At 34.6% G+C, this 27593-nt stretch overlaps 1 pseudogene; it reads right to left on the bottom strand.

Annotated features, from left to right (window-relative positions):
- Nucleotides 1–2767: 2767 nt before the first annotated feature.
- Nucleotides 2768–5001, bottom strand: LOC131813801 (heat shock protein HSP 90-alpha-like; annotated as a pseudogene).
- Nucleotides 5002–27593: the final 22592 nt, after the last annotated feature.

Genomic DNA, 27593 nt, shown 5'->3' on the forward strand with positions numbered 1-27593 from the left:
GATGTCTCATATCTATTCTCTTTATCTGGTTCTCTCAACATTTTTCATATTTTTCCTCAAGGTTTTATGAAAATTAATTTAATGTATCTTTCAAACTTTGCAGTTATTTTTTAAGTCTTAAGAAGTCTTTCTTGTTTTCTCATTATTTCACTTTGATTGTACATGTTTTTCCAACCCTTTTCATTAGATGCAATATGGTTCTAGAAACTGTAGGGAAACAAATTAGAGCTTTTTGTTCTTGTTGTTAGATATTTCATCTACTTTTGCAATTATCTCAGCATATTTCTGAGATGAGATTTTCTACTTATTTGCTTATTTTTTTCACTTTTTTCAGTTTTTATTTTTATATCATTTCAAGCATATAAAGGTTGCAATGTATTTTTATTAAGATACACTATATATGCCTTACTCCTCATTTTTAATATTTTGCCACATTTGTTTCTTCACCTTCTCCATATTTACTATTATTGCTTTATTTTTAAGTACAATGCTTATTTTAAGATGTTTTAAATTGACAGAAAAAATGATGAAATTAGTACAGAGGGTTGCCATATATTCCACACCAAGTTTTCCCTATGGTCAACATCTATCTGTCTTTGGGAGGGTACATTTCTCACAAAGAACAAACCGGCATTGGCATATTATTGTTAGATAAAATCTGTACTTTATTCAGTCTCCTTAGTTTTTACTGATTTTTTTGTTTTTGTTTTTGTTTCTTTTCTGTAGGATCCCATCCAGAATTCACATCACATTTTAACCCCTTTTGTCTGTGACACTCTCAGACTTCCCTTATTTTTCAGGCATTTCTATTAAACTTCAATTATCTTGATATGTCTTATGAATATCAATTAGCCATTCATATTTTAGAATGTAAATGTAATGCTGTATGACAAGTAGCTCTCTCTTTTTGTTGTTTTTGCTTGTTTTCTATAGGTTAATATCTAGGCTTGTCTTCCTTCTCCTTTACATGAGAAGTTTCACTAATGGTTATTATGCTTATGAGAAGAATTTGTTGTCTGGAAGGTATCAGTAGAGTTCTAAATGAAGATAGCATAGTCATAGATCTGGACTTTACTATGGACTTTTAAATGTCGAATGGTTGGATTTTTCTTCCATATAAGACCATAGCTGCCTTAACTCTCCATTGACATTTTTTTCACTAACTTTTAAAAGGAAGGCATTGAGTTTTTGTCTTTTAGCCTAGGGCTAAGTGAGACACTACCTGACCGTAGTCTGCATGAAAAGATGGATGCAGCATCAAAAAATTGGTCCTGGGGCTCCTAGACAGATGTTTAATTAACTGTTCCCTCTCTGGTACGTCTGCTTCCAGCCATCACTACCAACCTGGAAAGTAGACACTTTCTGACAATTACTGTTCTGCATATTCTGGAAGATTTCACCTCATATTCATTCTGGTTCTCTCTTTGAGGAATTCGTTGAAATATATATATATGATTTCTATTGGGCCCACTTCAGTCTCTCTGATATTTGGCTTTATTCTTTTTTAAAAATGTCTTTCTGGAAAGTTAATGGGACTTGGGAATGAGGAAGACAAAGTCGGTTCCTCAAGTCTCGAAACTTTAGCACAAATGTTCTTGTAATACTTTTTAATCTTTGACAATCTAAAAAGAGATATGGTATATGCATATACATATATTGTATATGTATATATATATACATATACAATATATGTATATGCTGCATACATTTCTTTGATTATTATTGAATTAGATCTTTTTTATTAATCTTCATCTGATTTTTCAGTAGTTATCTCTTAATGTGTGCTGCTGTAATGACAATTTTGTGAGATTTTCTTTTTTGATTTCTACTATTTTTATCTAATTTATACTTGCATTATTTAGCAAATAAACTTTCATGACTTACAAATATTTATCAAAATATTTATATAAGTTTGTGATTTTATATATAAACAATAAGAATTATTTATTTGTCAGAATAAAATTACCTACTTTTCCTAATTCTATGCTGATATTTTGGGCTTTGCCCATATTTATATTACTGTTTCTGGTTCTTTTACTTTTTTAATTTTTTTAAACTTTTTTAAAATTTGTATTTGTTACAACCTTTTAAAGTAGAACGTGACTTGAGCACTACATTTCCACTTACAGAACTTGTGAAGTTACTTCTCCAACAGCTTTACAACACACCTAAGTAGACTAAGAATGTTGCTACTCTAAACAACGCTCTTCTTTGGAAAACAAGCCCTATCCAAGGTTACTCCCATCCAGTTGGTCCAATTTAACTACTAGTTTTCTAGAGGCCTTTCACTACTAGTTACTAGTTTCTACATGCAGCTGCTAACTACAGGGGACAGAAGATTTAAAAAGTAGATTCTAGACAGTGAGAGTCGTTTTAACCAACAGTTCTCTTTAAAACATCAAGGTATAGCTCGGAACACTTCAGTGACAGACAAATTTGGTCTTACTAAGGAATCCACTTGGTAGCTGAACGCTTTAGACCACAGTTAATGTTAAGTTACGTATACCTCACAACAAAGGTCACCTTGTCTGGTTACAATGAGCTGGCGTGGAACTAGGGAAGAAAAATTAGCTGGGCTTTAGTTCCTACACGTCACAGTATCACACTCAAACAGAAAGAAATCTTATCTTCCCCTTAAGTAGTTATTGTCATGCCATACAAATTCTTAAGATGTTAACAAAAATAAAGAAAAACATCCTTGAAAATATATTATCAGAGGGAATGAAGATAAAGTATCGAATATGTGTACAAGTCATTCTCGTGGCACCTAGTCAACCTCCTCCATGTGTGACGTGTCCTCATCACCTTCCAAGGGCGCATCTCCTCACTTACCACGGCACTGCTGTCGTCAACAGTGGGGTCGTCTTCATCAATACCGAGACCAACCTTGATCATCCTGTAGATCCTGTTAGCACGTATCTGTGGATCTTTTAAACTGAAACCGGAGGACAGGAGCGCTGTCTGGTAGAGCAGGACGACCAGGTCTTTCACAGACTTGTCGTTCTTGTCAGCCTCAGCCTTCTGCCGTAGGGTCTGGATAATGGAGTGGTGGGGGTTAATCTCCAGGTGCTTCTTCATAGCCATGTAGCCCATGGTGGAGTCATCTCTCAAGGCCTGGGCCTTTATGATCCTCTCCATGTTTGCCATCCAGCCGTACGTGCTTGTCACAATGCAGCATGGGAAGTCACCAATTGGTTTGACACAATCACCTTTTCTACTTTTTCTCCAAGATACCCTTCATGATCTTGCACAGCTTTTCGAAATTTTTTTTTTCTCTTCCTTTTCTTTTTCTCTTCTTCATCTTCTGGAAGTTCCAAGCACTTTTTGGTTACAGACACCAACGTCTTCCCCTCAAACTCCTTCAGCTGCTGGACACAGTACTCATCAATGGGGTTGATCGTATAGATCACTTCTAGGCCATGCTTCCAAAGATGCTCCACCAAGGCCGAGTGCACTACCTGGTTCTTGCCTGTGATGTAATAGATATGTTTCTGGTTTCCCCTTCATTCTGGTGCAGTAGTCCTTGAGAGAGACTGTCTCGTCACCAGAGGCAGACGTGTAATAGCGCAACAGCTCATACAGCTTCTTACGATTCTGAGAGTCCTTGTGTATTCCCAGCTTGATGTTTTTCGAGAACTGCTCATGAAACATTTTGCAGTTCTCTTTGTCTTTGGCCAGTTCAGTGAAGAGGTCTAAGCACTTTTTAACCAACTTCTTTCTGATAACCTTTAAAATTTTGCCTTGCTGCAGCATCTCACGGGAAATATTTAGAGGAAGATCCTCAGAGTCCACCACACCTCTGATGAAATTCAGATACTCGGGGATGAGCTCCTCACGGCTATCCATGATGAAAACTCTGCAAACATACAACTTAATGTTGTTCTTTTTCTTTCTGTTCTTGAAAAGGTCAGAGGGAGCGTGTTTTGACACAAAGAGAAGAGCTCAGAATTCCAACTGTCCTTCCACTGAAAAATGCTTCACTGCCAAATGATCTTCCCAGTCATTGGTCAAACTCTTGTAAAATTCTCCATATTCTTCATCGGTAATATTGTTGGGGTTTCTGGTCCAAATAGGCCTTTGTCTTGTTCAGTTCTTCCTGATCAATGTACTTCTCTTTTATCTTCTTTTTCTTCTTCTTGTCACCATCCTTTTTCTCATCCTCTTCCTCATCAGGACCAAAATCTTCTATCTCAGGTTTGTCATCAGACTCCTTCTCTTCCTTTTCTTTGTTGTCTTCTTTCTCTTACTGTTCTTCAGCCTCATCATTGCTCACCTCTTTATCATGTTCCTTCTCCGCAGAGTGATGGGGTAGCCAATGAACTGGGAGTGCTTCTTCACAATCTCCTTTATTCTCCTCTCCTCCAGGTACTTGACCTGGTCTTCTTCCAGATACAGGATAACCTTCGTTCCCCCACCCATAGGTTTGCCTGTGTCAGTGTGGACTGTGAACGAGCCTCCTGTGGATGACTCCAAGGCATAAGACTCGTCATTGTTATGCTTGGTGATCACTGTCACCTTCTTCACGACCAAGTAGGCAGAATAGAACCCAACACTGAACTGACAATCAGAAATATCTGCACCAGCCTGCAGAGCTTCCATGAACGCTTTGGTTCCTGACTTGGCAATGGTGTGGTTATTGATCAGGTCGGCCTTGGTCATGCTGATCCTGGTATCCACAATGATGAGGGTCTGGTCCTGCTTGTTCAGGATGAGGTTAATGCGCCGCTCTTTCCCCGAGTTGAGCTTGCTGGGGTCGGGCAGGCTCTCGTATCGGATTTTGTCCCGTGTCCGACGAGTTGGAGATCAGCTCCCTGAGGAAGATCTCCTTGTTCGAGTAGAAGGTGTTGATGATTAGCAACATCAACTGCATGATCTCCACCTGGAAAGCAAACATCTCCACCTCCTCCTCCTCCATCGGCTAGTCTTGGGTCTGGGTTTCCTCAGGCATCTTGGCTAAAGAACTACACGGGCTCCAAGAGGATGCAGCACCAGGGCACAGGAGCAGCTCTATTTCTGTTTTTTGTTTTGTTTTGTTTTGTTTAGAAGAAAGTAGCTTCTTATAACCAAAACCATGATTTGTAAAATGAAGAACTAGTGTCCCCAAATAAAATTGTGTTTGGAAGGATCAAAGCACATAGCAAAGTATTAGTACAAAATAGCCTATTTATATTGTTAATAGCATATTAGTAGTAGTAAGTTTATTTTCTTGTGTATTCTCAGTTCTTTAATTTTAAAGTTTCTTGAATAAGTATTTGGTCAATTTGACTTTATCTCTGGCAATGTATGCCTAAGAATTTGGTGTGGGTAGGGACAAAGATCTTACACAAGAATGTTGGTCATAGCATTATTTCTAATGTGAGCTATTGGAAGGAATATAATTACCAATAGTAAGGCATCAGTTAAAAACATCCATATATAGAATATATTCAGTAATATAAATAAAGTGTTAGAATATTTACTTACATAGGAAAACATTAATAATACATTATTTTAAGAAAAAAATCATGATATAAATCTGTGAGAAACAGTTTATTCCATTTTTTAAATTATTGTGCATTTGTGTTGGAACAACAACAAAAAGACTGTGCACCAAATTGCAACAAGTATTGTCATTTTGTTGGACTATTCAATGTGATTTTTGTTTTCCATTTATACATTTTACTCAGTTTAAGGGTATATGTATTATAGATGTTATAAGATATATATAAATGCTATGAACATAGAAAATAATGTTAAATTAACTGGGCCAGAATTTGAAAACTGAGGGTCGTATGGAAATATCAACAAGCATATGTGTCTAATCAGAAAATCTTATGAGTAGAAATGGCTGAGATGTGACTAGTGGGAAAAAGAACACCTGGAAGGACAATTACTGCAAGGAGAAAAAAACGGGACACCTGGGTGTATCAGTCAGTTGGGCATCTGCCTTCAGCTTGGGTCATGATCTTAGGGTCCTGGGATAGAGTCCCACATTGGGCTCCCTGCTCAGCGGGGAGCCTGCTTCTTTCTCTCCCTCCGCCTGCTGCTCCACCTGATTGTGTGCTCACTCTCTCCCTCTAACAAATAAATAAATAAAATCTTTAAAAAAAGAGAGACAGAGAGAGAGAAAAAAAGAGGTGAGTATGTAAATTATATGAAATGTATGGTAAGTTGTGTGCCCATCATTGGTAGTCTAAGATATGACAAGGAGGAAATGGGCAGGGGGGCTGAATGGACAAGAAGAGAGGGTTAGTGGCAGGCTTAAGAGGAGAAGAAGGGGAGAAAATACCATTGAAAACAGAACAAAGGTCTCTGAATAATCAGCAAAATTGAGTTGAGTAGATGTAGAAAAAAATCCTACATTTTAAAATTATTTATTTCAATAACCTGTCTTAAAAATATATATATTTTATTTATTTATTTGACAGAAAAGGAATGAGAGCGCTAGCACGGACAGGGGGAGGGGCAAAGAGAGGGAGAGCAGACTCCCTGCTGAGCAAGGAACCTGATGTGGGACTCGGGGCTCACAACCTAAGCTGAAGGCAGATGCATAATGATGAAGCCACACAGGAGCCCCTTCAATAATCTTTCAAATGTGCTTTTATTTGATGATAGTAGAAAATAAAATTCCTATGTATGTTGATAAATAATAATAATGCATTTTGAGGTAATGTCTTGTAAATGGCTTACTATATTTTCATTAGAAAATTTACCCATCCACCTGAAAGTTAAATTATATGTATTAATACTTAGCTTGCCTTAAAATAAATACACTAAAAAATTAAATATCTTTATGCAGAGTATGCTTAGAATATTCAGTAATATTTCAATGATCTTTTTTTTTTAAGATTTTATTTATTTGACAGAGAGAGAGAGTGATCACAAGTAGGCAGAGAGGCAGGCAAGAGAGAGGAGGGGTGGAGCAGGCTCCCTGCTGAGCAGAGAGCCCAATGCGGGACTCGATCCCAGGACCCTGAGATCATGACCTGAGTCGAAGGCAGAGGCTTAACCCACTGAACCACCCAGGTGCCCCTCAATGATCTTTAAAATAGATAATACACATCACTTATATAAATCACATTTGTATGATTTTTCAAGAAATTCATTCATTTCATAGACCTCACCCAAAATTATGAGACTTTTAGTAGCCCTGATTGATTTGAGAAAGAGCAGAGATAAATAAACTAAAATACAAAAGTGGTAACATATTAAAATAGACCCCAGATAAATGCAAAATATATTTTCTTAGAATATAAATGAAGAATGAGGAAGTCTTTCCATAAAATGATTTTTTCTTGTTGAATTTATTAATTCATAAATAAATATAATCATGAATGGGAAATGTTTTAAGAAGCTATTTCAAACTCTGGTGTTTCATTTATATAAATTACAAAGTAATTCACCTCCTTTCCCTAAAGTACATCGCCACCATAAGCTTTGGATAATACTGATGTGTTCAAAACCATTCCAAAAGACATAATTTATGAGTATAGAAGTGAGATTATTTCATTAAAACATTAAAAAAAATGAGTTCTCACTTTTAAAAAATTAATAAGAAAATCAAAGAAATAGAACTTTCTCAAAGTTCTCTTTTAATGAGTCTTGGCATTGAAAAATACTAGACTTTCCACATTTGATATATCTTCCATATAATTTTAAATATATTTATAAAATTTCTAAAAATTGACTCATGTAATTAACCAGCTTGAGCACTCTTCCCATACCTATGATACCTCGTCATAACTTCAAGACAAAAACTAAACACCTCCATGTAACCCTCAATGCCCTTCACAATCTGCTTCTTTTCTCCACTGCCAGGCTCATTCCCTTGACATTGTGCCCATTGATTGACTTATTGGCCATAGCTGGTCTCTGAACATATGCTACTTTCACACCTCTATTTCTGACTCTGTCATTCTGTTTGCTGAGATTATAACTTACAGACAACGTAAGTAGCATATGTTCTTGAAGCCTTCTCTGTTCACTCAACTACATAGTGATCTTGTCTCTTCCATTGCACAAACTATAGGCTTCTCTTTTCTCAGCCAAAACAGTCATATGTATTAAAGTACATATATATATATATATATATATATATATATATATTTGTGTTTCACCATGTTTGCATCCCTCAAAACCTAGAAATGCCTCCTGCATTGCAATATGTCCTCAGGAAATGATGATAAGTGAATTAAATCATAAAGAAGAAAACACTAGACTTATCCAGGAGACCAAAGATCTAATTCTGTTTTTTGTTTTTTATTGTTGTTGTTATTGTTGTTTTATTAAAAATTGTGTTTCCATTTTGACATAACTAAGGCAGTGATGAAGATCAGACAAATCTCAGCAAAAAAGTACATGTTGAAGTTGAAATTGGCTCCATCACTTATGGATATATTATGTTGGCTATCTTATTCAGTGTTGCCTATATCCAATTCTGGAAAACTAGGAAGAGGTAAGAATATTCAGAGGTTAACCGTGCAGATTAGCAGGAAGTTGATATGGAGGAAGTCCTTAGAAAATACTTAAAACACAATGTTAGTTCTCATGTTTCATCCTTACATTAAAAAAAAAAAAGTTACCTAATTTCTTTGTGACCCAGTTCACTCATTTCAATGGAATATTTTGAAACGTTCTAAGTTTTTATTTGTCAGCAATATTCTAATTCAGTAATGATTTCCCATCATTCGGTAGTCTTCGTCTGTATACACGACACTCCTCCCCTAGTTTGGAATTGCACTATGTAATATCCAGACACATAAATTCATATTTCATGCATGCCATAGCTTTGCAACTGTTGATTTGCTTACAGCATGTAATTTCTCTTTTCCTCCACTTTTGTTTTTAATTTTGGAGTTTTTTTGTAGGTAAATTTGGAGAAAAGTTTCTTCCCTGCCTAACTTACAAAGTTGCTATGGGATCCAGTGAGAACACTTATGGGAACCTTAACATACGGGGGGGGGGGGGAGTAAATAATTATGAAGTGTTTTTATATCTCACATTTATGTTTTGCACATTGTTTTTATTATCTAGATACTCACAAAAGCCCTGATAAGTGCCTATTTTTATGGTAATCCCTTCATAGTTGAGGAACCTGAGATTCATAGTCCAAGTGGCTTGTCAAAGATATAGTCAGTGGGAGCAGAATTCTGATTCAAACACAGATTTTTCACTCCTGATCCAATTCTCTTTCTCCTACACCAAAACATTTTAAAAAATTATTCTTGGTATGAAAATGATTATAAGGATGTGTAAAATAAAGCAAAGTAGCTGTATACAGTGGTTCCATTTATAAATAAAATAGATACAATTGAAATGCCAAGAGGAATTTATCAATTCTGATATCAGCACGTAAATTATTAGAAATAAAATGGTATATAGGTGCATTTACACACCAGTAGCTATGCATAACTACATAATCATTGCTAGTTAAATTTATTTTGCACAGATACCTGCTGAGCCAACAGAGCTTAACAACCACATGAAAACAAATTTATCCCTACAAAAATTTTCTTCACCAGACTGTAGGTGTACTTTCAGTAATCATATTATGGACATATCACATATCATAATCATATTAATTTATTGTCAACCTGAAAAAGTTTGGAAGTGAAAGAGGGTTCCATGTATGATTACTTCAAAATATAAACTCATTCTGTGCCTAACCAACCACTCTATTTTTTATTATAACTTTCAATAAAAGGTTATAAGACTAGGGTAAAAAAGTATTGAAATATTGAGATTAACTGAAAAGATGAAATATTAGAATCTGAGTGTAGGTCTTGGACCTAATGGTACTATTAAAGAATCTTTGACACACATGGTTAGAATAAAAGAAAAATCTTTTGTTTTTCCATCATGAATTCAGCCATTCACATTCTCACTTAATTAAAAATGATATTTTGACATCAAGACACTTTTTTCAAAGAGTTCAAACTTTCACTTAGAAAATGAGTAAGTTCTGGGACCTAATGCACAGCATTGTGAATAAAGTTAATAATACCATATTACCTACTTGAAAGTTGCTAAGAAAGTAGATCTTGAATGTTTTCACCTTAAAAAAGAGACCGATGGAAGTGTTAGCTAATTATATCACAATATATGAATTTATCAAATCAATACCTGGTATACCTTACTCATATACAATGTCCCATTTATATCTCAATCAAGCTGAAAGAAAGAAAAGAACTTTTTTTTTTTTCAACTTCTTCATCAGCAACTCTTTCTTTAATTTAGATTTCTTTGTGGCAAAATTCCTCAACATGAATCACTGGTCATCACTATCTCTTAATCTCTCTTTTCCATTATTTCTTAAATTAATCCTAGTAGGTCATTTTTTCCTCATTAGTCCATTGAAAATACTCTTGTCAAAGTCAGTACTGACCTTGACATTACCAAATCCAAGACTTAATTCTCAATTTTTGTCTCATATGACATATAGGCAGCATCTGGTGAAGTTGTCTCTCTGTTTTTAAAATTGTGTTCTTGCTTCTAGGTCACTATACTCTCTTGGTTTGCCTTCGATAACACTGCCCATCCTTCCCAAATTGATTGGCTGAGTCACATTTGCAAGTCCCAACATTGACATTAGAGAATACTACTGGCTGTTTTCAAGGCTCCTAGCCTTCCAATTTACTTAATAAAACTTAACACTGAGACATTATTATCAACCAGAACTCATAGTGTACATCAGGTCTTGTACTTTCTATGGGTTTGGCCAAATGTGCAATGACCTGACCCATCATTATGATATCATATGCAGCATTTTCATTATCCTAAAAATCCCCTGTGTTTTGCCTATCCACCTATCTTCTTAACTTCTGACAAGCACTGATCTTTTCACTATCTCCATTGTTGTGCCTGTGACAATAATAATTTTACAGTGGTAAAATCTGGTGGATGTTACCTTAACCAAATGTTCAAGATTAATGCCACGAATAAGAAATCATGCTGACCTCATGCACTGAGAAGAACATATCACCCCTAATGTTATCCTCCCTAAATGTGTAACCATAATCTAATCTTTACCAAAAAATCAGACAAATCTGAATTGAGTGACATTCTACATATTCGTGTCTACTCCTCAAAAGTATCAAAGTCATGAGAGATAAGAAAAATTCTAAAAAGTCATCACAGATCAGAAGAAACAAGGAAATATCTATAAATAAAAAAATATAAGTGGAAAGCTTGTCAAATTATTCCAGGTGCACCCAAGTTTGAGAACCAATAATTCAATCCAAACTCTTATTTTACAAATAAGATAAACATCAAATAAGTGACTTGTGCTGTTTAAACAGCTTGCATGTACCAAAACCAATATTTGAATTTAGATTTCTTGATTCTTTCAAGTAATTTATTTTTGTACTTTGCCAATTATTGTAGAATTTATTTGAAAAAAAGTACATTGTTCGTACATATGGTTGAATGGTAGTTTTGTTTAGAATGCCTCCTACTCTCTGCCTTCCAAAACAAATTAGAAGGTGGACTTGAATATCTTTTTAGATTTTAAGATCATACAGTTTATGTGCTATGGTAAGAGCTGCTGTGAATTGTGTAGGATTGATGAGTCAAAGACCTGTACCCCTGAAACAAATAATACATTATGTGTTAATTAAAAAAGGAATTAGACTTTAGACTTTGCTATAATAATAAAGCAATATTTTTAAAACAATATTGTGTGTGTGTGTAACTTTAAAATCACTTCCTCATTATTTAGTGTTCACTTAGGAGTGAACTGAATTAGTACCTTTTAATTACACTACAGATAATTTAATCACAAAATACTGAACATTTGAAAATGTAACACTTTAGAACACATCAATAAATCCCTCACATATTTTTAAATATATTTTACACCTAAGTGGCTGGATGAGTTAGTTATGTGTAATGCTTCAATCTTCTCTTATATTTATTATCAATTTCAGTCAACATACTTAAACGCACTTCCATTTTTTTTTTTTAAGCTGGGGAATACTAAGAACTGAATCCTTCTATTAAGCCTTGAAATTAGTGAATTAACCACCTTAAAATTTCAAACACTTCTAAGGAATTTCAGGGATAAAAATCCCACTAGTAGAAGAATAGTATTCCACTCTATTTTTTCATTCATTCATTCAATAAATATTTTAGTGAGTATTTACCATGTGCCAGATGTAGTTTTCTAAGGTTATCTGTTATTGCACAACAGACACTATAGATATAATACATGCTGCTTTGGAATATGTCAAAAATATTTGTCTATGATACCATAAAATAGCTTTCAATATCATTTGTGTTATTGTTATTTTTATGGAAATAGTAGCTTCTTTTTTCCACAGGAAATAACATTATGTGAACTTTTAACCTTCTCTGTTGTAAAAATTTGAAGACAAACAATAACACGTAAATAACGGGAGCCAAAGATGTCATCATTATTGATTTTGATCTTAAAATATGCAAAGGACTTTGCATATTCCATTGATTTATTGTCTGGCTGTGTTTTACCTTAAAAAACAACAATTGATTTTTAGGTCTTCGGTTTGTTTAAGGTCCAAGTGTTAAAATGGGTATTCCAGAAAGAGAAAGAGATGTACGTGCAAAGAAGATAATGGTTATGAAGGTCAACATCTTCCAGGATAATTCCAGAGTGATACTGTGTCACTTTGAAAGTCAGCAGAAGTCCAGAACTCGAAATTGTTTCATTAGGAATACAGCAATCACCTATTAAATTGGGAGGTACTTTTTTTATTATTATGTTGTGTTAGTCACCATAAAATACATTAGTTTTTGATGCAGTGTTCTAAGATTCATTGTTTATGCACCATAACCAGTGCTCCATGCAATATGTGCCCTCCATAATACCTACCACCAGGTTCACCCAACCCCACTCCCCTCCCCTCCAAAACCCTCATACTGTTTCTCAGAGTCCACAGTCTCTCACGCTCTGTCTCTTCCTCTGATTTGCCCCAATTCACTTTTCCTTTCCTTCTCCTAGTTGGGAGGAACTTCTTACCACATCAGGAACTAAATGTTTACTATTCACGTTATTTTTGTTGTTATGATTGCATGTGATTCTTTAATTATTTTTGGTAGATGCTGGAGTAGTGATGTCAGAATCTCTCCAAGAATTTAAGATATTTGCCAAGTCAACATTCTCTAAAACATTACTTTCCAAGAAGATAGGAGGGACAGGGCACTTTCCTTTCCAGGACTGAGTAACCACTAACAATGGAACATGAATGCCAAAAGGAGTTGGGTTATTACTAGATATAATTTCTTACATTGGAAGCCTTTTTTCTTTGCTCAGTGCTAAACCCAGAACTGTGTATTTTTTAGAAAGTCCTGTAAAAATAATTTAGTTTCCAGGCCTGGAGCCAGCCCAGATAACATTACCATGATCCTGAGTTATTTCCTTAACTATATATCAGGATTCTCTGAATTCCCAGAAGACCATTATTTAAAGGGAATAATCAAGTGGAAAATTAGTGGCATAAGCCGTGAAAAATTGACATATTCTCAAAAATTATTGCAAAACTTACTTTGGCTAGCAGTAATTCTATGTTTCATATTTTAGTGTGCCAGAGGAAAGCTCAAGGAACAAAAGTGATTATAGCATCATATAAAAGGGGGAAAATGTCACCTATACCATTAAGTAGTATACAAGATACTCTTAGCTGTCATTGTTATCTTGAATTTAAAGATGACTTATCTAACTCACTCTCTCTGGCACCTTTGCTTTCCATAGGAGTTATGTCAATAGAACTCACTCCCATGGACAGGAACCTCTGTCTTTAGCTCCTGTAGGAGGTCCAACGAGGGAGGCCCAAGGAACTCACACCATCACAATGAACCTAAAAAGGAATTAGCTATTAAGAGACCTAATGATTTAAAGTGGATGCACAGAACAATATTTACATTTTTGTGAATATAAGTTTATGATAGGATATATAAGCTTTTTTTTTTTTTTAAAGAATTTTTATATATTTACTTGACAGAGAAATCAAAAGTAGTCAGAGAGGCTGGCAGAGAGAGACAAGGAAGCAGGCTCCCTGCTGAGTAGAGAGTCCGGTGTGGGGCTGGATCCCAAGACCCTGACATCATGACCTGAGCCAAAGGCAGAGGCTTAACCCACTGAGCGACCCAGGTACCCAAACTTTTTATCACAGAACCTATCACAGGAATAAACATGGAAGTCAATTCTATTCATAAGTCTATTCTTTGTAATATCTCTGTTAATAACTAAAATGTACCACACAATCAAAGCAAGTTGATTTGGGGGGGCGGTGCCTCAGTGGCTGAGTTGGTTAAGCTTCAGAATCGTGATTTCCGCTCAGGGCTCAGGTTAGGTTGTGATCTTGGGGTCATGAAATGGAGCCTTGCCTCATGCTCACCACTCAGCACAGGGACTACTTGAGAGTCGTTCTCCCTCTCCCTTTGCCCCTCCTGTGCTTGCGTGTGCATGCTCTCTCTCTCTTTCTCTCTAAATAAAGGCAAAGGTTATTTTTTTAATATTGAGGATATGTGTCTGTATTTTTCATATACACTTTTTCCAAGTGGAAATGAAGTTAACTTTTTTTCACAAACACTTCTAGTGGAAATACACAACAAAATTTCAGTGTCAAGAAACTGGCTCTTAATTATTTGAAAACTAAAGCAAAAAATGCTCTTTTGAGTATAGCTTTGTATATTTTTCAATTTAATTAGTCTATGGAATTTTAAATACTTTAGAACAATAACGCTTCAACCTAGATTTGTTAATATAGGCTATTCCATGGAATTTAAATATAATAAAAAGATGAATATAAAAATTACATGCTCAGAAGAAGACAATTTAAGTAAAATTTATGAGCATTTCTGGATCTGTAAAAAGAAGAAGGGGGAAAGAAATAACATTTCGGGTGCATTTACTGTTAAACTGTAAAAATGTAATTGGCCAAAGTATGTGTTTGTGTGTGTGTGTTTGTGTACACATACAAGCAATCTTAGCCAATTACATTTTATATATTATATATATGATATAGGATATACGGGGTAAAATAATATATAACTTTCATATTAGAAAAAGCAGTATTATTCTCTGACAAGATATGAAAGGGATCACATTTGCTATCCAAAAAACAATATGTAGATTTACTTCATTTTAATTCACTGCATTTTTTAATCCACGGAATTTTTTTTTTAATTCCAGCAGAAAAGAAGATTTGCATTATCAAATGACTGATTTGCATTATCAAATGACTAGGAGCTAATGAACAAGTTTGAAATATCTTTCCATCAGGAGAGGAGGTAGTAGGGCCTTCAGCAAATTATCTTGAAAATACAACCAATTTTTTTTTTTTATTTAAAGGTGGATAATGTGTATGCTCTGTTATTATAGTGAATTAGGCAATGCATACTTTAGTTCTTTACTAACAATAAAAAATACTGAAACAAATGTGATCATTTATTTAAACAAAAATGTATAAATATTAATTCTAAGCTTTCATTATGTTCTAATCATTAAACCTACATAAAATGATTTCATCTAAATATACAAAGTTGTTAGCACTTCTTTATGTTTAGCAAGAAAAAATAAGACTGTTTCTAACTTTCCTCAGAGAAATTATATTCTAGAGTCACTGATTTACGTAATAAACTAAATAGGTCACACATTGAAGGTATTTATTTTAAAGCAAAATTGTTCTTTTTATTTTCAAAACAGAGTAATTCTTTCCCTCTCTGAGTTCACTCAACCTTATCACTGAATTTACTTGTTGAAATAAAAAAATAGTAAAAGCATAAAAAACAGATGGAGAGTTAAATCTAGAACATTTTCTAGATAATTTTCTAGTCCAACAAATGCCAAGTATCTGTTAAACATTAGCACATAAATAGGGTTTGTAAGAGAGGACGCTTTTCTAAATATGAATCCAAACAACTTAGATGTGCCCATAACATCTGCAAGTTGGCAATTTTGGTCAAATAGCAAACACCTTAGTGCTGGTTGAAAAGATGAGGAAAAGGTAAGGTGTTTGAGCAACCAGAACGGAAAAACTGGAGACCTACGTGTAAGGAAACAGTCACATTATTCCTTTTCATTTTTTCTGGATCGGGATAACTTTTCTATTAGTCAGCCAATAAAGTCTGGAGCTGTCTTTCTTTACACGTGTTATCATTTTATTATATGCAAGTGATATTTTCTAAGTTAGATTGTGTGGATATAAACATCATGCTAATAATAAAATTAAAGGAACTTCTCACTCTTCCCCTTAGGAAAAAAAAAAACAAAAAAAAACAACAAAAACTATGTGAGTCAAATACGGCATGTTGGGTAAATAAAGAGAATCACCGAGGTTTGATTACCAAAGGATAAAGATTTGAATGTTTGTATTGTCAGTTTTGCTTATCTGCAAAATTGAGAGCTCACGTTTGGACAAAAATATAATTGATCTTCTACTTTCTACTTCTGGTCCTAAAGAGAGGAGAAAGCTTTATTGTCTAATCTCTTTACTTCTTACAGGAGATCTAGAGCAGGGGTAAGACAGAAGCATAAGGAGGTGTGGAGAGAGGCTCTCAGAGATAGGCTTCCTCTGCTTTCTGTGATGTTTTCCTGGGGTTCATCCAGGCAAATTCCCACCCTGGGAGCAGCAAAGATGAAATCAGCAAGGAACCTCTGACCACAATGACTGTCGTAGAAACAGAACTCTATTTTTTCATTCATTCTTTCACTGATTCATTCAAAATTCCTATAATACTTAGGAGGACAGCATCATTTCCTTAAATTTTAATAACACCATGCCATAAAATTGGAATAAAAGAGTTGTTAAAAATTCCCCTTGTCACAGATACCTTGGAAGATGAATGTTTGTTAGATATTATGGTATGTGAAATCATTATTGATCATTACAAATCTGATGATACAATAAGGAATCTTCCAAGTTTATGATCCTGGGTGAATACAGTCTTATCTTGCTGGAGTTGACAGAGCATAAAATAAAACAATTTTAATCAAAAAATTCTATAAAATATAAAACACAAGGCAAATATTTATTTGTATTGATTCCTCCCTAATTATTCACTGATTGTCATAAAACATCACCAGGAACCATGTGACATACAGGTGCAGTGGGTTTGTCTTAACATGATGGTCCAGACTCCATTTTCATATTAGATATTACTAGTCAGAAATTACAATCAGCATATGGACATCCCTGGAAACCCATAATAATGACAGACTCATGAGCTAGTAGTCTTTCCCAAAACATTGCAATGAATCCAAAGTGGGTAGAAGGCTTTTGAAAACTTTCTTAGCTGTTAGAAACTGAAACATGACAGCAGGTTTGATTTTCCTGAGCCTTCTCTCCATGCCTCATGGACGTCACCTTCTTGCTGTGTCCTCGCATGGTCTTTCCTCTGTGTGGGTACATCCCTGACTTCTCTCGGTCCAGATTTCTTCTTAAAGGACACCAGTCATATTGGATGAGAGCTCTCCCCAACGGTCTCATGTTGATTTAATTATCTCTTTAAAGCCCTAATCTTCAAGAGCAATCACATTTGGAGGTAGCAGAGGTTAGGGCATCCTCACATAAATTTTAGGAGTCATAATTCCACCCATGACAATTTGTAAGAAGGAATAGCAAAGCCCATGAAAGAAATAAATCAGAGACTGTCAAAAAGCTTTTGGCATGTCTCAGAATACACACTTTTTTTGCTCATGCCTAGCTTGAAAATCAAATCCTCTAAGAAATAACTTGTTCTGGAAAATGAGGTTTGGAAATGATGAAAAACATCATCTTGACAAAATAAAATTGTAATATAATTATTGACTCAGCCAAATGGAAACATCTCAGGGTCTGGCAAAACAAGCTCTACTTTAATCAGTAGTAAAAAGGCAGAACCACATTACATATTTGAAACTTTGAAAAAAATGATCATCATCATACTGTTCTGTCATTATATATAAATCCATTGAAAATCCTCAGAACCCTCTAAAGATGAGCATGATCGTTCTGTAATACTGCTTGCAAAAGGGACTCTCCAGGTCGTGAAACACAATCACTTACCTTCCTGGAATCTGGCAACATCCCTGATAAATTATGCAGTTCCATATGGTCTAGGATGGCTCCTATTACTTTCCTCATCTTTCCAGTTTTGGAAAGATGGGCATTATGAGCAATTTGATTTGTTCTTGACATATATATATGTATATGTCTTGTCATATATACATACATACATACACACAGACACACTCACACAAATACAAAAAAGATATATGTGTGTATATATACATACTACGTTTTTTTCTTCTTTCCTATTATTTCACCAAACACCACATAAGTCAAGAAATTAATCTTCTATTTCTAAATAATCATATTTATTTTGTAAAAACAAATGAGCTGAATTCCTTGCCAAGGATGCAAAAACTGTCATTTGAGGAAATGCTAACATCTAGAATTGGTTTTGGATAAATAGATTATGTGATACAAATACATAAATGATGGTTAACCTCCAAATGCTACTACGCCTTAGGTGGAAAAGTCTGTTTTCCAAAATCAAATGAGAAGTTGGTTTGGTTAGGCTTATCCAGAAGCCTCTCACAAGATATTTACCAGGGATACACCTGAGACAGTGTGTGCCTCATTTTGAGCTGTGGCCTGCACAGAATGGCCCACTCAAGGGTGAGTCTGATTACCAAGATTCATCTTCTTCCTGAAGGTGACTAGACTCACCATGAGACTCAAACATTACATGAGAATTATCTGACCAGGAACACAGTCTGAAAATTCTCATCTGTAATTCTGTTTTAGTCTTTAACTGATGGTATCCAACTCTTAATCATTATCGATATCTTTAGGCTCCATATTCCTGCCATTCACATACTAGCAGCTTTTAGTGAGATATAAATCAGATAAGCAATCTCCAGTGACTCATGGAGAAGTCTCTCTTTTATTAACCTCTTATTTATTTTCACTTATGGTATTATTTACTTTTTTCATCTTTCTCTTTTAAAAATTGAGAACAAAGTGTAAGTCTAGGAAGAGTGATGGATACAATCTGTTCCCTACATAAAGAAAGTCGAAACAACATCTCCTCCCTAAAAAACCTGGTCATTTCCTAGAACCCTACTATTACATAAATTAAGAATTTTCTTTCTCACTCAAAATGAAGGCCTTAAACTGAACTTCGTGACAATTGGACTACATTGTTTTAAAAACCACAGAACTGTGTAAATCAGGGAACCACAAGCCATATTTCCTCTGAGAGGTATGATGACATGCGTCTCAGAATGTTCCAAGAGAAAGGCTAAGGAAAAGCAGCATCCATTTCTCTTTTGAGCAATTACATGTAGTTGGGGAGGGGTGAGGATACTTATGTTGTACATTGCCCAGAGTAACAGCATCCCTACCATATGCGTTGTTGTAGTTTATTGTTATTAAACAACCTACAGAAAATAGCACCTTTTTGATCTGGGCATCTTTGTGAATACTCAGGCAGTGAGCTCACCTGGATAACCATCTCCAGAAGATCAAGAACAAGAATAGATCCAATACACAGATGCTTCTTTCATGCTCTCTTCAATCACTAGTCCTCTTCCTGACATTTACCAGTGGACAGTAGTGTTGCTTGGTTTATGTAAATGTATGTAAGTAAATCAAATCACACAGTACTTGTTCCTTTGTGTGTGGTTTCCCTCAGACTGGTGCAGAGATCTGTGGATGGTATGTACACGATGTCCTCACGTCTTCCATGTTGGAAATGTACCATTACACTGGTGGTGGACAACCATTCAGTTTCCAGATCGTCAACGTCAAAAATATTGCCATTGTAACCTTCTCTACTCTGTGTCTTTGTTAAACACTCATGCATTCTTGTGGGTTTCTATCCAGGAGTGCCATTGCTACAACGTGACACGTGCTTTAGCAGGCAAAACCAGTTTTCCAAAGCGGTTCAAAGGGTTTTTACCATTTTTTTTCCTATGAAAACCTTACATATTTATTTGAAAGAGAGGGAGAACACAAGCAGGAGGATGGGGTAAAGGGAGAAGGGAGCCCCATAGGGGATTGAGCAGAAAGCCCCATACGGAAATGGATCATGACCTGAGCTGAAGGCAGATGATTAACCGTCTGAGCCACCCAGGTGCCCCAATTAATATTGCTGACAGCAGTGTCAGAGACTTTCAGTTTGTTCATAGTCTTGCCAACATTTTGTGTGATTCTTTTATATTTTGTTTTTGTTTTTGTTTATTGTTGCTTCCTTCTCAAAAGCCGTTTGACAGTACGTGGTAGAATTGTCTTCCAGTTCTAGTTCGCATTTCACTGATGGATAATAGTCTACTGCTTCCCTGATTGACCCTCACCCCATCCCCTAACAACCACGAGTCTGTCCTCTGCTTCCATGAGTGTGGACTATTAGGTTCCTCAGAAGAGCAGTGTGATGTAGTTTTTGTCTTTCTTTGCCTTATTTCACTTAACACATGTTCTCTAGGTCCATCCATGTTGTCATCAATGGCAGGTTTCTTTTTGTTTTGAAAGGCTGAATTTTATTCCATTGTGTGTATTACTTCAAGTACGTATTACTGATGGATATGTTTGTGACATAGGTTGTGATGATGATTTCACGGATGCACACTTAGCTCTAAATTCATCAAGTTATATACATTACATATGTATAGCTTCTCATATGTCAATCATACTCCCATAAAGTGGTTTTAAGAACCAAGAACCATTTTCATATATTTACTGATCATGTGGTTATCTTTCACAAGCCTTTATGGGACTCTTTGATACTTTTCTATAAGGTTGTCTGTCTTTATCGATTTGTAGAATTTTACTATATATTCTGGGCATGCACATTTATTGAATAAATGCATTGGGAATGTTTTCTTTCACTGTGGGTTGCTTTTTCAATCTCCTGTTGGTGATTTCTAATGGATAGAAAATTTGAATTTTAATATAACTCAGTTCATCATATTTTCCTTTACAGTAAGTGATTTTGAGTTTTATTGAAGAAATCTTTGCCAACTTTGAGACTGGAGGATGTTTCACATTTTTGTCTTTGGGGCTTTACCTTTTGCATTAATATCTGTATGCCATCTGGAAGTGATCTTTGGTATGATTGAGGTATATCTGATCGACTCAGTACCATTTATATAAAAGACTGCATTATTCCCACTGAGTTGAAGTGTTAAACCTACATAAAACCCAAGCAAATGTTTATAGATATTATATATGAATAGGTTTGGGCCTGGTCTCTCTATTTTATGTCAGAGATCATATTTTCTGCTCATGTTACAATACCACATTGTATTAATAATTATAAATGTACAGTAATTTTTAGTATCTGGAAATGTATATATTATAACTTTGTGTTCCTTTCAAGATTTCTGTTGGGTACTCTTGGCCCTTGGCATTTGTGTATAAATTTTAGATACAGACTATTGTATGCCTTTATTCTCAAACATAGATTTTTAATTTATTTTGATACCTCTTATTAGTTCTATTTAATAAATTGTGCTTGCTACTTAGTGATGTTATTTCTATAAGCTCCAAAAATTAAATTTGTCTTTTTTTAGTATTATTATTATATATAATACACAAAAATGTTATACATATTAGGTATACATATACATACACACATATTTTTCATAATACATACACACAATTTTATTTCTTTAAATGATTAATTCTTTTTGTAGGTTATCATGTTTTTAAATGGCTAAAACCAAAATTTTGTATGTGGAATTTTTCTGCCTCCATAGAAAAAGAAATATACGAGTATTTTCTCAACCTGATAAAAGGCATCAGTGGGAAATCCACACGTTTAACGATAAACTCCTTAATGGTGAAAATCCAAAACCTTCCCACTAAGATCAAGAACAAGACAAGAATGTCCATTCTCAACACATTTATTCAACATTACACTAGAGGTTCTAACCAGGGAAATAAGGGAAAAACAAACAAACAAACAAACAAACAAAACCCAGAAATTATCCAGATTGAGAAAGAAAGTAAAACTTCCTGTATTTACACAGGACATAATTTTGCATAAAGATAATCATAAGAAATCCACTAGAAACAAACAAACAAACAAACAAACAAAAAACCTATTACCCCCCAATGATAAGTTCAGGGAGGTTGCAGGACTCAAGATTAACATTTTGAAGAAGCAATTGTATTTCTTTATTTTTTAAGATTTGATTTATTTTTAGAGAGAGAGAGGGAAAATGAGCAGAGGGAGGGACTAAGTGAGAGAGAGAGAGAATCTCAACCAGCCATGCTGAGAATAAAGTCCGATGAGGGGTTGATCTTCTCCCCGAGGTCATGACCTGAGCAAAAATCAAGAGTCTGATGCTTAGCTGACTAGGCCACCCCGACACCTCAGTAATTTTATTTCCATACATTGCATAAAACTATCTGAAAATAAAATTAAGAAAATCATTTCAGTTATTATTGCATCAAAAGAATAAAATATATGGGATCAAATTTAACCCCCCCCAAAAGTGTAAGATTTCTACACTGGAATCCACAAAATATTTTTGGACAATATTAAATATTTTTATATGTGGAAAGATGTTTCATGTTTATAGATGGGAAGACTTAATATTACCAAGGTGATTATATTTCCCAAAATTCATCTACACATTAAACACAATATCTTTCAAAAATCGCAGCTTGTTCTTTTGCAGATATTGAGTAGTTAATCTTAAAATACACAGGAACTACATGTGACCCAAATAGTGAATTATTTTGAAAAAGAACAAATTTGTAAAACTCCTATTTCCTGATTTTAAACTTAATACAAAACTACAGTAATCAAGATTATGGGGTATTGGTATAATGTTAAGCATATAGATCGATGGAATAGAATTGAAAGTACTGTAACAAAACACTGTTATGGTCAATTGATTTTTTACAAGGGCACTAAGAAAATTCCATTAGAAGAATAAACTTTTTAAAAAAATGATTCTGGGCAAATTGATATCCACATGCAAAAGAATGAAGTCGAGCCGATGTTACATACTAACCACATTTAACTCAAAATTGATTAAAGACATAGATGTATAAACTGAAAATCCATAACTCTTAGAAGAAAACATAAGAATAAATATTCATAACCTTAGTTAGACAATGTTTTCTTAGGTATTATGCCAAAAGCAAAAGCAACTAAAGATGAAATTGATAACTCAGATTTTATCAAAATTAAAAACTTCTGTATTATAAATTTAAACATCAAGGACATGAAAAGACAACCATTACAATGGAAAAAAATATTCTCAAATCATTTATCTGATAAGAGACTTGTATCCAGAATATATAAAAAGTTTTAGGACATCATCATCATCATCATAACAAGAATAAATAACCCAAATTAAATAGGGGTGAAATATTTGAACAGATATTTTTCCAAAGAAGATATACAAATGGCTGTTAGGCAAATGAAAGTATGCTCAATATCATTAGGTAATATAGACGTGTAAATCAAAACCACAATGAGATCTTGCTTCCCTCTAATAAGATGGCTAAAATAAAAAAAAAATGGACAGGAACAAGTTTGGGAATGTAGAGAAATTAAAAACCTCATACAATGTTGTTGAGCATGTAAAATATGGAGGCTACTTTGTGAAACAACTAGAAATTTTTCAAAATCATAGCCATCATTACAATATAAGCCAGCAATTACACTCCTTAGTATCTATCAGTGAAAATATATGTCCACTCAGAACCTTGTATAAGAAAGTTCATAGTGGCATTATTCAAAATTATACCAAAGTGGAAACAACTCCAATATCTATTAACTAACAAATGGATGAACCAAGTAGATCTGTACCATAGAATATAATTCAACGACAAATAGGAAGGAAGCACAGATGTGTGCTACAGCACGCATGAACCTTGAGAACACTATGCAAAGGCAAAGAACACAATCTCTAAGACCACACACCGTATGATCCATTTTTACAAAAGTCCCGAAAAGGCAAAGCCACAAGGACAGAAAGTAGATTATCAGTTGCAGATCTGGGGAGCAGAGCAAGGGGAGGGGAGTGACTGCTAATGCTTGTAGGCTTTCTTCCACAGTGAAGAAAATATACTACAATAAGATTGTGAGAATAGTTGTCCAACTCTATGAATAGAGTAAAAACTGCGATTACACTTCAAATGGGTGAATTTCATGATACTTGATTAAATCATATTAAAATACGTGAAGTAAAAACTGGTAAAACTGAATAAAGAAGTAGAAAACTAACTAATTATTCTTGAAGATTTTTAACACTGCCTCACAAGAATTGGTAGAAGGAGACAATAAATCATTAACCACATATAAGTTTGAAAATACGTTGGATTAATCTAACTTAATTGGCATTTTTAGAAAAAGCTATTGCAACACATCAGATCACACATTTTCCAGCCAATACAATGTGTTTACTAAGATAAACTATACAGTAAGATATAAGACAGGTTTCAGTATATTTAAAAGCATCTACATCTTACTCAGAATGTTTTATGTATTTCAGACTTTATCAGAATTAAAAACTTCTGCTCTTTGAAAAACAGTTTAAGAGGCGAAATAAACTAGTTATTTACTAGAGTAAAATATTTGCAATTTATACACGGAGAGTGTATAAGGAACTTACAAGCTCAATAATGAAACAAGAAACCCAGTTAAACATGAACAAAGAAGCCAACAATTATTTAACCAAAGAATAAGAAGCATATGAGCAGATGCCCAATATGATTCTTCTTTAGTAATTAGCAAAAATATTAAAACCACAATGAGATAACACTTACCACCTTTCAGAATGTCTTCATACTACACGGTCTGACCACATTAAGGTTTTGTTCTGCTGTTGAGTAACTGGAAGATTCATACATAACTGATGAGAATATAAAATGATGGAACCACTGTGAAATATAGTTTGGTAGTTATTAGGATTTTTTTTTAAAAGATTTTAAACACTGTCCTGCCGCATGATGCAACCATTTTACTTCTAGGGATTTACCCAAGGTAAATAAAACCTTACATTGATAATAAAGACTTATTCATCAATGTTCCTAGAGCTTTAAGTAGTATCATTCCCAAACTGGAAATATTCCTTTTATTTTATTTTATTTTATTTTAATTCTTTTCCATGTTCCAGCATTAATTGTTTATGCAACACATCCAGTGCTCCATGCGATATGTGCACTCTGTAACACCCACCACCAAGCTCGCCCAACCCCCCACCCCCATCCCCTCCAAAACCTTCAGGTTTTTTTAAAAGATTTTATTTATTTATTTGACAGAGAGATCATAAATAGACAGAGAGGCAGGCAAGGGAGGGGGGGAGAGGCTCCCCACTGAGCAGAGAGCCGGATGTGGGGCTCGATCCCAGTACCCTGAGATCATGACCTGAGCCAAAGGCAGAAGCTTGACTCACTGAGCCACCTAGGCACCCCTGGAAATGTTCCTAATATCTGTCATCGGGTGAATTGGAAAACAACTGGCATGATTAAATACCTCTCAGCAATAAAAGGTGAACTACTGATGCACAGAACATGGATAAATCTTAAAATAATTATGCTGAGTGAAAGAAGCCAAAAATAAGAATGTGTACTGTATGATTCCATTTCTGAAATACTCTAGAATAAAGACAAATCTATATGAAAGAATGCACATCCATGCCCAAGGATGGCTGGGTGGGCAGGCAAACACAGAATTACAAAAGGATGCAAGAAAGCAATTGGACATGACAGATATGGTCATTCAAAAAAAAAAAAAATGGATTCATGTATTTGTAGATTTCTGTGTTTCCCCAGTTAATGTGCATTAATACATTCATAGTAAATTAACAATCTACTGTTCAGGGGGCACATACTAATTATTCCATTTTATCGTCAGCCATATGGCACAGGAAGTGATGCCACCCTCTCAGTGGGAATTGATTTGGATGGGATGGTCTTTTTGGTACTTTCTATTTGAAAGAGAAGGATAAATTGTATTTGTATCAAAGCCCTAGAGAATAAATACTTGTGGATTTTTGTGCTTGATGCTACCAGGCAAATGAAGATCATTGTTTTTGATGGCTTTTCATAATTTTTTTTAAAAGTTGATTTTATATCCCAGTTAGAAGGCTGAATGTTATTTTTTTGTTTTTAGCACATCAGTGACATTACATTTACATATCTAGATATATCTGTGTCTTAATTTATGATGAAATGATAACCTCAAATGAAAAGATCAACTCAAATTTTCCTAGTATAATTCCCATTTTTTAATTTAATTGAGGTTTACATTTATTAGTAAAATCACCAAAATTTATATAGCTCATAAGGAATTACTCATAAAAATGCATGCTAAAAATAGAATGACTTGTGGGTTGGTATTAAATGCATTCTGGCTGACAGTGTAATTTCTCTTAAGTAAAAGATATCTTGGCTCAGAAAACTTCCTTCTTGATGCTGAACTAAAAGAGATAACTTGTTACTTTTCAAACAATAAGAGAATGGGAACTTAGTACCTAAACTATTACTAGCATTGTTTTGATATGATAGGAGAATAAAATCCATAGGAGAGACTGAAAAATGTCTTTTCTCAAATCTTCTCTATAAAATACTGCATTTAACACTGCCCAGGTGTTAACATTTGTATGTTTCTAACTTCAAAGGAGAAATTATTCACTGTGTGCGGATATCTTCTGCTAGGCCGCAGTGGTATTTACCCCTTTTTCTATAATCTGTTCCTTCATGTACCCACTCCCACCATCCACACATCCACCAACCCGCTTTTCCCATGTCAACTTTATAGAGAAAATATTGGGAATCCAGGCCAAGTAGTTGAGCAGTTTGGAACTTCTAATGAAATATTGGAGATCTGTGTTACTCAGGACCTACCTCCACAAAAAAGCAAACAAGCAAGCAAGCAAACAAAAACAAATACAGAAACTAAAATCTTATTTTTCAAACTGAAAAGAATCTAAAAAATGGTTAAACTGAAGATTTAAATTTGAAATCAGCAGAACCTCACAGGTTGTCCAGACTATTCTTTCTTTACCGAGCCTTGCTCTTTTAGACGGTTCTTTCAGTATTCGCCTTGCTCTTTTAGACGGTTCTTTCAGTATTCGCTTGCGTTTTCCATAATGATACTTAAGTAGCAATTTCTTGGTTCAACAATTGTAGACAAGAGCTTTTAGCTACCTGTTTTGGTGCCTGAGACCTCAGTGTCTTCCACGTCCACCATAGTCTGCCTGGAACAACATGTTTCAAAGAAATCAAAACTTTTGCATAAAAACTAAATACTTTGGTATTGTGACCTTTAAATATTTTCATTGCCAACTCAAATGTATTATATGAAGATGATGTTTCTTTGTATAAGTTTTCCCACATTTAATAATTCATTCGTGTGTCTTCATTTGATTGGTATTCTATGAGTCTGGTTTTAGTTCTTTCCCTCCAAATTCTAAAATATACCAACAAATCTCTCAAACTCGGCTTATTTTTCCCAAGCCATTAAACATGCTAGAGAATACATGACATTATACTTACATTTAACATTTGCTTTGTTCTTAAATTTGTCATCTTAAATAGCTTTACAAAACTTCTGAGTTACAGCTTTTTTCTTTTTCTTGCTCACTGATACACATTATGATGGCCTTTCTTTTGTAGGAGGCAGCATTGTAGTGA

Source organism: Mustela lutreola, chromosome 13 (genome assembly GCF_030435805.1).
Source record: "Mustela lutreola isolate mMusLut2 chromosome 13, mMusLut2.pri, whole genome shotgun sequence".
Lineage (NCBI taxonomy): Eukaryota > Metazoa > Chordata > Mammalia > Carnivora > Mustelidae > Mustela > Mustela lutreola.